This window comes from Anolis sagrei, chromosome 4 (assembly GCF_037176765.1).
Source record: "Anolis sagrei isolate rAnoSag1 chromosome 4, rAnoSag1.mat, whole genome shotgun sequence".
NCBI lineage: Eukaryota > Metazoa > Chordata > Lepidosauria > Squamata > Dactyloidae > Anolis > Anolis sagrei.
The window spans coordinates 137,879,948-137,891,896 of NC_090024.1; the positions used below are offsets into that span (position 1 = coordinate 137,879,948).

The following is an 11,949-nucleotide window of genomic DNA, read 5'->3' on the forward strand; positions in this document are numbered from 1 at the left end:
CTCATAGATCTCAAGAAGTTATACACTACTGACTAGCATACTAATAGCTGCAAAACGGTTTCAGTCTGGAAACCAGTAAAAAGAAACCAGATACGTCTGGTTTTTAATAACATTAAACATGATGCTATTCTATCTTACTCATCTATGACAGTTGTTCCCAACCTTTTATTTTTTTACCAGGGACCGCTTTGACCAGGGACCACTCTCCAACATTAGTACCAAAAGGGTTACAAATCAGTTTTTTGTCAATCTTAGAATTAGTTTGTTATTTGGGATGCTGATTCAGAAAATTGCATTGGATAGACCACATCAGCTCTAGTTTCTGATACAGAACATATGCCATCCAGTAATCGCCATCTGCTCGTCCACAGAAAACCATATTTAATAATCTAGAGCAAATGTGGTCTATCCAATGCAATTTTCTGAGTCAGTACCCCAAATAACCCCAAGAACAGGCCTAAAAAAAAGAAGATACCAAGGCACCCCCCCCCCCCCGTTTCCAAGCGCCACATGGAATGGCTCCACTTGAGCGGGGAGGGGGGGGGAGGGAGGAGGAGGAGAAGCAGCAGTCAGGAGGCATGTTGTCACACCTTTTGTGGGTAGTCAGCCTCTCCCCTCTTGACATCCCAGTCGCCTCGGCAATTTAAGAGGGTTTCACAAGACCAGCTGCTCTCGTTGCAACAGTGTAATAACAATAAGTCTATGGACCATATTTTAGTTATTGGGGACCACTGGTGGTCCATGGACCACAGGTTGGGAACTACTGATCTATGACAACAAATACCAAGAAGACAATCAGTGTACTGGATGTTGAACTCGTATATTGGGTAGTTAAATATGCATAGTGATAAAAATCATATTACAACAACAGGTAGATTGGTCAAATAAGAAGGATTTCTTTTATGTCTACTGAGAGAGAAAAAAACAAAACACATGCAGTTCTCAGACACCTTTCTAGGATCCTTATTTGAATCTCATTATTTTATTTGACTATGAGTAACCTCCTGTAAAGCTTAGAGAAGACAATGATGCTGGGGGGAAAGGAAGGAAAAAGGAAGAGGGGCCAACCAAGAGCAAGATGGATGGATGCTATCCTTGAAGTGACTGGCTTGACCTTGAAGGAGCTGGGGGTGGCGATGGCCGACAGGGAGCTCTGGCGTGGGCTGTTCCATAAGGCCATGAAGAGTCGGAAGCAACTGAACGAATAAACAACAACAACTTCCTGTAAACGTTTTGACAGGTGGTTGTGAAAATCCCTGGGTTGATAGTTAAACACATTATAATAGATGTTTCTTGGGACATATCTAATAAATCTCTAAAAGCTATCAGAATTAGTGTTCAAAAAGGAATTTCATTTAAATTGCTATTACTATTATTATTATTTTATCCTGCTTTTCTTCCATGGGTGGCATTCAAAGCGGTGTAGAAGTTAAAAGAGTAAAATAAACAACATTAAATACTACAAAAATATCATAAACCAAATAAACAAATAACGCACCATATATAAAGCCAATTAATAAATTAAAGTGTAAATCATTAAAATTCCCTAAACCTCAGGCTACTGAGGTTTGTACAATGCACTTCCAAGAACACATCCATTTTATTGCACTGGAACTTTGCCTTGCTACTTTTACAGAGAGGCTGGCACAAGGCACTTTGAGTCATGGACATGTAGAAACACATACTGCAGGGTTGGATTTGACAACTCTTCATTTGAAATAATGTAATCCCATCCAAAACTGTCTGGACCTCATCTACCTGGTCAATTTTGCCTTTGAGAAAATACTGTAACTTTCCTTTTTTTATCTCCCTGGATTGAACTTTAGTTATCTGCATCCAGTCTAATACAAACCAATTGTGAAAAATAATACAATCAGTCTGATCAATAATTTTTTTCTCAGTAAACCTGGATAACCATGGTTTGAACATCATGCCTCAAACGGGGAGATTGTTGATCAGTTCTTAGAGAAAAACAAGTTAGATGCAGAAAACACTATTCAAAGTGTTATTCAAAACTTCCAGTTTGACAAAACATTGTGACCCTTGTCTCTCAAGGGCAAGGATGCAGTACCTACTTTATGGAGTCAATTGGTCACATGTACAATGAGTTAGATTGAGTTAGCTACTAGTTGGGCATATACATGCTAGGCCACACCTTTACAAACACCCTGTTCGCTCACAGAACATGTTATACGTGTTCATCATGGAGTCAATGTAGATTATTTTATCTTTCAAATGCTTCACAAATAAGTCTTGGCAGACTAATCAAATATTCTAGAAAGCACATTGGGAATGCTGGTGGAAAAGACAATCAATACAAATTGCATTGACACAGTGTTAATGGAAATAGTTTTTCTTCAGTGTCACCACTGCAACAAGTTGGATCTGAAGTGTTGTCCATATTTGATCATGTTCACTCTTGAATTTTTCATAACACAGTTTCAGTCGCTGCTGGGTCATCAGGGAGTCAACTGGACGCAAATTTGGTAAAGAGATGAATGATCATATCAAATGTTGAACCATTTGTGGGTATCAGATGTCAAGTAGAGTATTAACATGCGCATCAGCCATATCAGAAAAGCTTCCATGGGAATCTTATAAGCTCTCCAAAGGTTTTTCACAAAGAAGTGATTTCTATGATGGTTGGCTTTGCAGTCCCATATTTAACATTAAGTCCAGTAGCATTATTCTCCAGTGTCAAAGCAGATTGCACACTGCATGATTTCTGGGAACCAAGTTTCTTCCAGTTTGTTAAACGGACCCCATTGTCCATGTCTTGGGGCAGAGGTTCGTGGTACAGAGTGATCTGGGCTTTGTGTAGCTGTGGACCATAATGAACTGTCACAATAATAATCACAGCCAAGAGAACAAAAATGGCTACAATGATGAAGATCATGGCAAGACCATCTCCTCTCTTTGTTGTGGCATAGCCTGGAGTGACATCAATCAAACTCGGGACTTCATATTGTCTCAGGTGGCTGCTTGCAAGAGAGGAATTCATAGCTTGGAAAAGTATACACCTGTGAAAAATTAAAATAGTTTTAAAATGTATTCATCATAGTGAAGACATCATCATCATCATACACTTTATTTATATTCCACTTTATCTCCCCAGAGGGACTCAGATATGATAAAACAGGATTTTTTTCCCTACTGTGCAGAGATTGAGACCATATTTGTGCCATGATATTTTTGTATCCTTGGGAACTTTTAAAGTGCAGATAGCTATTAGCATAGGAGCCCCCGGTGGTGCAGTGGGTTAAACTCTTGTGCCAGCAGGACTGAAGACTGACAGGTCACAGGTTCGATTTGAACCCTGATCTGCAGAATTAGTCAAATACTATTGTCGAAGGCTTTCATGGCTGGAATCACTACGTTCTTGTAGGTTTTTTCGGGCTATAGGGCCATGTTCTAGAGGCATTTCTCCTGACGTTTCGCCTGCATCTATGGCAAGCATCCTCAGAGGTAGTGAGGTCTGTTGGAAATAGGAAAATGGGTTTATATATCTGTGGAATGGCTTTTTGCCCCACCCCAGTCATTCCAAAGTTTCTGGTGTATAACAACTACTTTTGAAGTAAGTACCGCACAATTAAACAGGAAATAACACTTTCAAATTAGGAGCATAAACTTTTTCAAATGTTGTTACATAGTGTAATCAGATATACAGAATGTTGTGAAAATAGTGGTGACAGGGCTGTAGCGGGGGAGGGGGGGTTAGGGGTTCATCTCCCCTCCCCAAATTGTCAGGTAAAAAAAAACCTGGTTTACTCATGAATTTAAACTGGTTAACCAAATCCCCAAACTAAGTCTATGAGAAGCAAAAATTAAACGAGTATCTCCAGAACTGCAAGCGCTATCTCAAGCAAATTTTGACAATTTATTCACAGTCATTACTTGCAGCAATAGCTGATATAGTGGAAGCAACCAAGTTGGCCCACCCACAACTGGTAGGCAAAGCCTAAGGCATGGATGGGACTTGAAGTCCCTCATGATGGAGATGAGAAAATTGATTTAATTAAGTCTATATAAAATATTGAATGAACCGTACTATTTAAATAATTTTGTGTTATGGAACTACTTTTCATGATTCGCTTAAAATATTCACGCACACACACACACACCAAAATTATTTTCTGGCTACAGTCCTGAGTGGTAATATCATAGCCCATAAGGAAGATGAACAAATGTTTTTGGAAGTGGTTGGAAAAAGAGGTTATTCCCAGCCCCACCAAAGTCTGCACTCACTGTTGTCGAAGGAATTTCCTTTAGCTTGATTTCTTGTACTACAGGTCTGTTTGACATGCCTTTAGTAAAGGTGAAAGGTAGGACATAGTCTTTCTCATAGCATCTAAGAGGTCGGAGACTGATATCTGCCTGGGAATGTCAGTGCCTGGCTGGCACCTCTAGCCTCCATCAGGTCAAGGAAATCCCCAGCAAGAAGTGAATACCGGGAAAGCACAGAGAAAGCGCTGAATATCTCACGTCACTGATGTACAGTGTTTGCTAGAGTTTTGATGTAATTCCTTGCTACCTTTCCTGCTTTGAAGTGAATGACAGTGTAGTTGCTTCCTGGAAATCGGACAGATGGTTGCTAGATGAGCTATTTGCTTATAGGAGTGCCTGTTTGCTTCCCTTACACTCTATAAATTTTTAAACAAGCCAACAAGGAAAAGTTAACATAAATCTCTCCTCCGAAAGGAATCTTAGCCCTGAAGCACATCTTCTGGAAGTTTTCAGATAATGTAACACAATTCTTAGTAATCAAATGTTTCTACAACTGTGTATTAGGATCTTAGGTAGAGCTACAAAACCAGGATGCAAATCTAAAAATGGATATCAATACCTGGCAAGTTATAGCAGTTCATTTGTATTTATATATAAGATCAGTTTTTCATACATTTCAAAAAAGTACAGTTCAGGTTTGTATGTTTAAAAATGAATGAAAATAAATATTGCAAGAAATAATCAATCCTGCAACTATGTCTTGCCACATGAAGTATTTCCACTTCAGCTTCCCAACCATTCCATACTTTCCACTTTAGTTTTCCATCTCACACCATGCCGACTGAGTATGATCAGTCTTCTCCTGACTCTTTCGATACCACCATCAACCCCAGGGTTTTATTTTGCTAAAGTTACTTGTACGTCCAAAAGCGATAGGACTAATTATCTTCCTGTTTTGTATGGGGCACCTATTTTTCCTACATAAGCATTTACATTCAGATACAATAGCTTAGATCCTATCTCACAACTAGAGCAGAACCAGTAGGATTTGTGAAGATTTGAAAAAGGACGCCACGATATGGTGGGTTAACTGGAGAGACATGTTGCAGCAGCTGATTGGCTGAGCGTGCCAAGAGCCAGAGTTCTGATTGGCTGCTGCTTCTGGCTTGCTGCTGAGACCAACAGTTCTAACTGCCATTCTCACTTTGGACAGTGAAGAGATTGCTGGCTGCCAACTATCTTGAAGTCTGATCATTTTGAGGCTTGAGGCATATTTTAAAAGGACTATCATCCCTCTGTTCTCTGCCTGAATCCAAAGAGACTGATGTATATATATTGTTGCCCTGTTTGAACTTTTGAACTAAAGTAAAGATACAGTTACTTTGTTTCACAAGTTTGAGTGACATTTTGTTATATTGCAGGGTATATCTTGGTTTAAATGCTGTGGTAAAGCTTCTGCTTATGTTTATTCACATTTAACAACCCCCACAGGATTCAGATAGGTCCCTACTATCCAAAACTTGATCCAGTTTTTCCACTTTAGTTGAAAATTCTCTATGAAATTAATGGTATTACTATACGTATAGGCATATAATATTGTAAATATTGTAATGTAATACACTATAATACTACTACTAATAATATGATATTATAATTATATATTTTATATTGAATGTAATATTACTAATAATATTGCAGTATAATGTTATTGTACAATGTAATATATAATATTAATGTTGTGCTGTGGTAATAATATAATATATTGTATTTACTTTTAACTTGTAAGCCACTCTGAGTCTCCTTCGGGGTGAGAAGGGCGACATATAAATGTCATAAATAAATAAATAAATCAACAGGTGACTTAAAGACACACACCCACATACATGCAGTTCCATGTTTTCTTCAGCTGAAATTGAGAAGGAACTGTTGGAATTCAACCTCACACTGCCCAAGTCTCAAGTCCTCAATGAGGAGAAGTTAGTTTAGTATAGACTAAGGGCTTCCCTTCCCCCGCATGTCCTGTATGACAGTTGGGAATGTATCTATTTCTACTCTCCTCTCTGTTCCTGATCTCATTCTGATTGGTTGTGTAGAATGGACACTTTTCTACTTCAAGCCTTTGACTTCTGTTTCTTTGTGTGTGCTGTGTGCTTTGAGATCTCTCTCTCTGCGTGTGTCAAAGAGATGTAGTGATTCGTGTTTTTTCCCTCTCTTTGAAACCTTGTACAAGATGGTTGTTAGAGTAGCTCACACCCAGTTCTTGATTATTAAGAAATGCAATTATTTCTTATTATTGTAAATAAACCTTTTGTGATTTTTAAGATTGGACACTGCACCTTTCCCTGCCTAAGCTCTGAATTCTTTGCAGCCACATCACATGGCACTTCATGCTCTGCATGCAGTTAACTCAACTTTTGTATCCTGTTTATGTTTTTGGATGCTCTGCTATATTTTAGGGTAGTTTTCTCTAACATGAGTATTATCCTGTTTGGTCTTGTGACCTCAACATTTTAATTTAACAACACCGAAGAACTAACAAAAATCAAGAATTAGTTTTGCACAAATTCAGACTAACTGGATTTGGATAAAAGTAATATAAAATATTTATTTATTTATTTATTTATTTTATGTCATTTATATGCCACCCTTCCCACCCGGAAGGGGACTCAGAGCAGCTTACTATACACACACACACACATACATACACACACACATACAATATATTATTAGCATAGTACAATATCAGTATTAAATGTTACTATATCGCACTATACCATTATATTGTAATATTATTAGTAATATTACATGTAATATAAATATATAATTATAATATCATATTATTCTTAGTATCATATTGCATTACATTATAATATTATAAATATTATATTATATACAATATATTATAGTATAGTACATTATTAGCATAGCACAGGAGACAAGGTGGAACTGTCCCCTGCTCCCCCCGCCTTCACTCTGGCCCAGAGCGGCAGTTGGTGACTTATTATTACTATTATTATTATATTTATTTTTAATACCCTGATTTATCTCTCCCAAAAGAGACTCTAAGTGGCGTATCTTCACCATGATGGGTCCTTCTGATTAATGAAGCATTCAATTAAAAGTTAACTCTGGAAAATGTTTAATGCTCAAATTCTACCTTAAGCTTGTTGCTTCAGTTAAATAATTCAAATCAAATTGCGTCTTAATTTCATTCATTACTTAACTGGATGCTGTTCCATTATCTGGGCAGAGGTTACTAGAGGAGCACTAGAGAGAGAAGGATAATCCATCTTATGGGAGTTGAGGGTGGGTTGAAAGAATAAAATTATTTCCCTGTGTTTTCCTGTTATTCCTCCCATCCATGTCCCCATTGTGGAAACAACCCTAGTTTATGAAATGGGAAGTGGGGAGGGGAAATAACCAGTGAAAATGGGAAAATGGTTCTCCTCCTTCAACTCCCCCCCCCCCCCCAAAATGGACTAGCCTTCTCTCTCTAGCACCCTCTAGTGGCCTCCACCCAGATAATGGAACAGTACCCTTAACTGATAGTAATCCATTGGTTCCTACCTGTTGTTGCCTCCAAGGGGCTCAGTGTAGTATACCTGAGACCGGATTTTATTTTGGCTCCACACTGAAGGTTGGGCTGTGACTTGGTCCAAACTTACGTGCAACAGGTGTGAAAAATATAAATGAGCAACACGTGTTGAAAGGAAAGTGACTTTGAGACATCCCAACCTGTCAGTGCTCATCACACCCAACTGGATCCCTTGCCATTTTTCGGCACATAAAATAAGTGCCGAACCTGGTGACACAGTTGGCTTCACATTTGAAAATACTTTCTGCTTTGCATCTTGTTTACTTTGGGTCCACAAATCCATAGATCAAGATGTAGTCTTAAATATAATTGTTTAATTATAATCCCAAATGGATACAATGGGACTTTCCTTAAGTTGTCATGCACAGGACTATGTGGGTCTCCAAGGGTGCATCTACACTACCATAGAATTAATGTAGTTTGACATTGAATCGATGCTATGGAATCCTAGTAGTTTGGTGAGGCACCAGCACCCTTTAGAAGGTAAGGCTCAAGGTCTTGTAAAACTATAACTCCCATGAGTCCATAGCATTGAGACATGGCTGTTAATGTCATGTCAAACTGCATTAATTTTACAGTGTAGACGCATCCCAGGACATATCCTGAAGATAATGGAAGCCTGTAAAGCATGACTTGCTTGAGAAACAACTCTTAAAATGTGAAGGTATCCCTCAAAACTTTCCCAATCTTGGCTGTCTTTAAAAATCTAAAAATGATTGCCTTATTTTCCTGGAGTTTAAACTAAGAATCTAAAATATATATAAAAAATTGATGCTCAGATGCAATATTTTTTTAAAATGCATATAGTGTCTTTGTTTCTGTGCACATCAGAACGGATTTTAAAATAAAATATAATACAAATCAATGAGAATTTGCTTCTGGAGTATAAAGCAACAATCAATATATTCTATAGCATACAACAACACCCAGCCTGCCAGTCACATCCATTCCATTTAGGTGCTTCATTCCTTACCTTGAGGTTGGCTTCCAAGGTGATTGGCAGTTCGAATGATTGTTGGCAAATATCGCTGATATTTTCATACATATGAGAAAGCTGCAGTTCAAAGAATATCCGGTCGTCTTGCGCTCAAAAGGCTTAATGAAGAGATTTGGCTGTATTTGTGTCCAGCAATGACTGGAAATTTCTCTTTCAATCAGAGTAAAACCTTAATCTTGAAAGCTAGAGATTAACTTTCCATCTGTAGAGGAAAACTCAACATTATACCATCTGTAAACTCCAGAATGTGTGGCAATGTCCTGGTCTTGCAGTTCAGGACATTCTGACAGGCTTATCAATGCAACACTCTGAATTAAAATTTACACTATTGTCTAATTAGTAGACATTAAGCACTCTGTACGTAACATTTTTGAGCAGCTTTACAGATGAGGAAGATACGATTAATCCTTCATTGCATATGGTGGACACAGCCTTGCATCCTACACAATAGTTGTTGATAGAATTCATAGTGAACTTCACAGTTTTATTAGAGAAAATTGTTTTCTACAGTTTGAGTAATAGGGTGTCTCCAAATGAAGCATCCATATTATCTTCCATGGTAAAAGGTAAAAGTTTTCCCTTGACATGAAGTCCAGTCGTGTCCAACTCTGGGGTGTGGTGCTCATCTCCATTTCTAAGCCAAGGAGCCAGCATTGTCCGTAGACACCTCCAAGGTCATGTGGCCAGCATGACTACATGAAGCGCCGTTACCTTCCCGCCAGAGCAGTATCTATTTATCTACTCACATTTGCATGTTTTTGAACTGCTAGGTTGGCAGAAGCTGGGGCTGACAGCGGAAGCTCATGCCACTCCCTGGAATCGAACCTGCGACCTTTCGATCAACAAGCTCAGCAGCTCAGTATTTTAACCTACTGCGCCACCAGTGGCTCCATCTATGGTATAATCATCCATATCATTTTATGCCTAGTCAGTCTCATGTTGTTGTTTATTTGTTCAGTTGCTTCCGACTCTTCGTGACCTCATGAACCAGCCCACACCAGAGCTTCCTATTGGCCGTGGCCACCCCCTGCTCCTTCAGAGTCAAGCCAGTCTCTTCAAGGATACCATCCATCCATGTTGCCCTTGGTTGGCCCCTCTTCCTTTTTCCTTCCATTTCCCCCAGCATTATTGTCTTTTCCAAGCTTTCCTGTCTTCTCATGATGTGGCCAAAGTTCTTCATCTTTGCTTTTAATAGCCTTTCCTCCAATGAGCAATCGGGCTTTATTTCCTGGAGGATGGATTGGTTTGATCATCTTTTGATCTTGTGGACTGAGGCACTCTGAGAATTTTCCTCCAACGTCACAGTTCAACAGCATCTATCTTCCTTCGCTCAGCCTTCCTTAAGGTCCAGCTCTCACATCTGTAGGTTACTATGGGGAATACCATTGCTTTAACTATGCAGATATTTGTTGCCAGTGTGATGTCTCTACTCTTCACTATCTTATGGAGATTGGTCATTGCTCTCCTCCCAAGAAGTAAACATCTTCTGATTTCCTGGCTGCAGTCTGGGTCTGCAGTGATCTTTTCACCTAGAAATACAAAGTCTGTCACTGCCTCTACATTTTCTCCCTCTATTTGCCAGTTATTGATCAGTCTGGTTGCCATAATCTTGGTCAATGTTGTCAATGTTGCAATCCCAGGCTTTAATATGAGGATTTAAAGATCAAACTGCAAAGATTTTGGCACAAGCTAGTAAAGGTGGTCCCAGCGATGATCGGCACACTGGGTGCAGTGCCTAAAGACCTTGGCCTGCACTTAAACACAATCAGCGCAGACAAAATTACCATATGCCAGCTGCAGAAGGCCACCTTACTGGAATCTGCATGCCTTCTTCGCTGACACATCACACAGTCCCAGAAACTTGGGAAGTGTCCGACGTGTGATCCAATACAACAGCCAGCAGAGTGTTTGCTGTGGACTCATCTTGTTGTGTTTCAAATAATAATAATCATCATCATCATCAAAGTGTGGATTATCGTTGCAATCCCAGGTGACAGCAGGATTGAAGAGAAACAACTGGAAAAGCTGACATGATATAAAGATTTAAAGACTGAACTGCAAAGTATCTGGCACAAGCCAGTCATGGTGGCCCCAGTGGTGATCAGCACACTGGGTGCAGTGCCTAAAGACCTTGGCCTGCACTTAAACACAATCGGCGCTAACAAAACTGCTGTCTGTCAGCTGAAAAAGGCCACCCTACTGGCATTATTTGCCGATACATCACATAGTCCTAGACCCATGATGGTGAACCTATGACACACGTGTCAGCACTGACACATGTAGCCATTTTTGATGACACGTGGCCGCACGCGCCTGCATACAGAGAAGTATGGGGCTGCATGCTGAGAAGGACATTTCATCCTTGGCTCCTGGATGGCCAAGTGCAGTAGCCGAGGATGAAACATTTGCTGTAGTGTTGTGTAGACACCCTGTGCTGGAGGTCTGGAGGTCAAAACGACAGAACTCTGGCACAGAGTGTCTAGTTCTGGGACTTCTGGTTAGGCTGTTAGGGGATCTTTGACCTCACTTCTGGCCAGTAGAACAGGGAGCAGCGCAATGCCATAGGGGACGCATTTCTCGGGGCCCTGTGATTGCCCTTACCAGCAACCACAGAACCACAGCAACCATTATCCAATCTACTGTTCTGGGTGTCGTGGATTGCTAATTGACCATAATTACTGAGGAAATGAGGGAGAGGTGGGAGCCTGTGCTATGGGTGTTGTTTCCCGCAAGTAGAAATAGCGGCAGCCATCATAATTTACACTAAGCAGGTAAGTTAAATAATTAGTTTTTGGTTTGTTAAATACAGTTATAGATTACAATTATATATTTTTGTTATTTAAACTAATAAATATCACAACATTATGTTTCTTTTTCTCAAAATGATAGCCCACCCGAGTTATGCTCACTTTTTTGGCAAGTTTTGACACAGCAAGCTCTAAAGCAGTGGTTCTCAACCTGGGGTCCCCAGATGTTTTTGGACTTCAAATCCCAGAAATCCTAACAGCTGGCAAACTGACTGAGATTCCTGGAAGTTGTAGGCCAAAACACCTGGGGACCCACAGGTTGAAAACCACTGCTCTAAAGGTTGCCCATCACTGTCCTAGTCATTTGGGAAGTGTCCAACGTGCGA

General features: G+C 39.7%; 1 long non-coding RNA gene across 1 annotated transcript; it reads right to left on the reverse strand.

Moving 5' to 3' along the window:
* Positions 1–801: 801 nt before the first annotated feature.
* LOC132774233 (uncharacterized) lies at positions 802–9,088 on the reverse strand. The gene is made up of 2 exons (XR_009631384.2): positions 8,793–9,088; positions 802–3,020 (listed from the first exon to the last, which is right to left on the reverse strand). It is a non-coding gene; the product is annotated as an uncharacterized lncRNA (long non-coding RNA).
* Between the last annotated feature and the right edge of the window lie 2,861 nt (positions 9,089–11,949).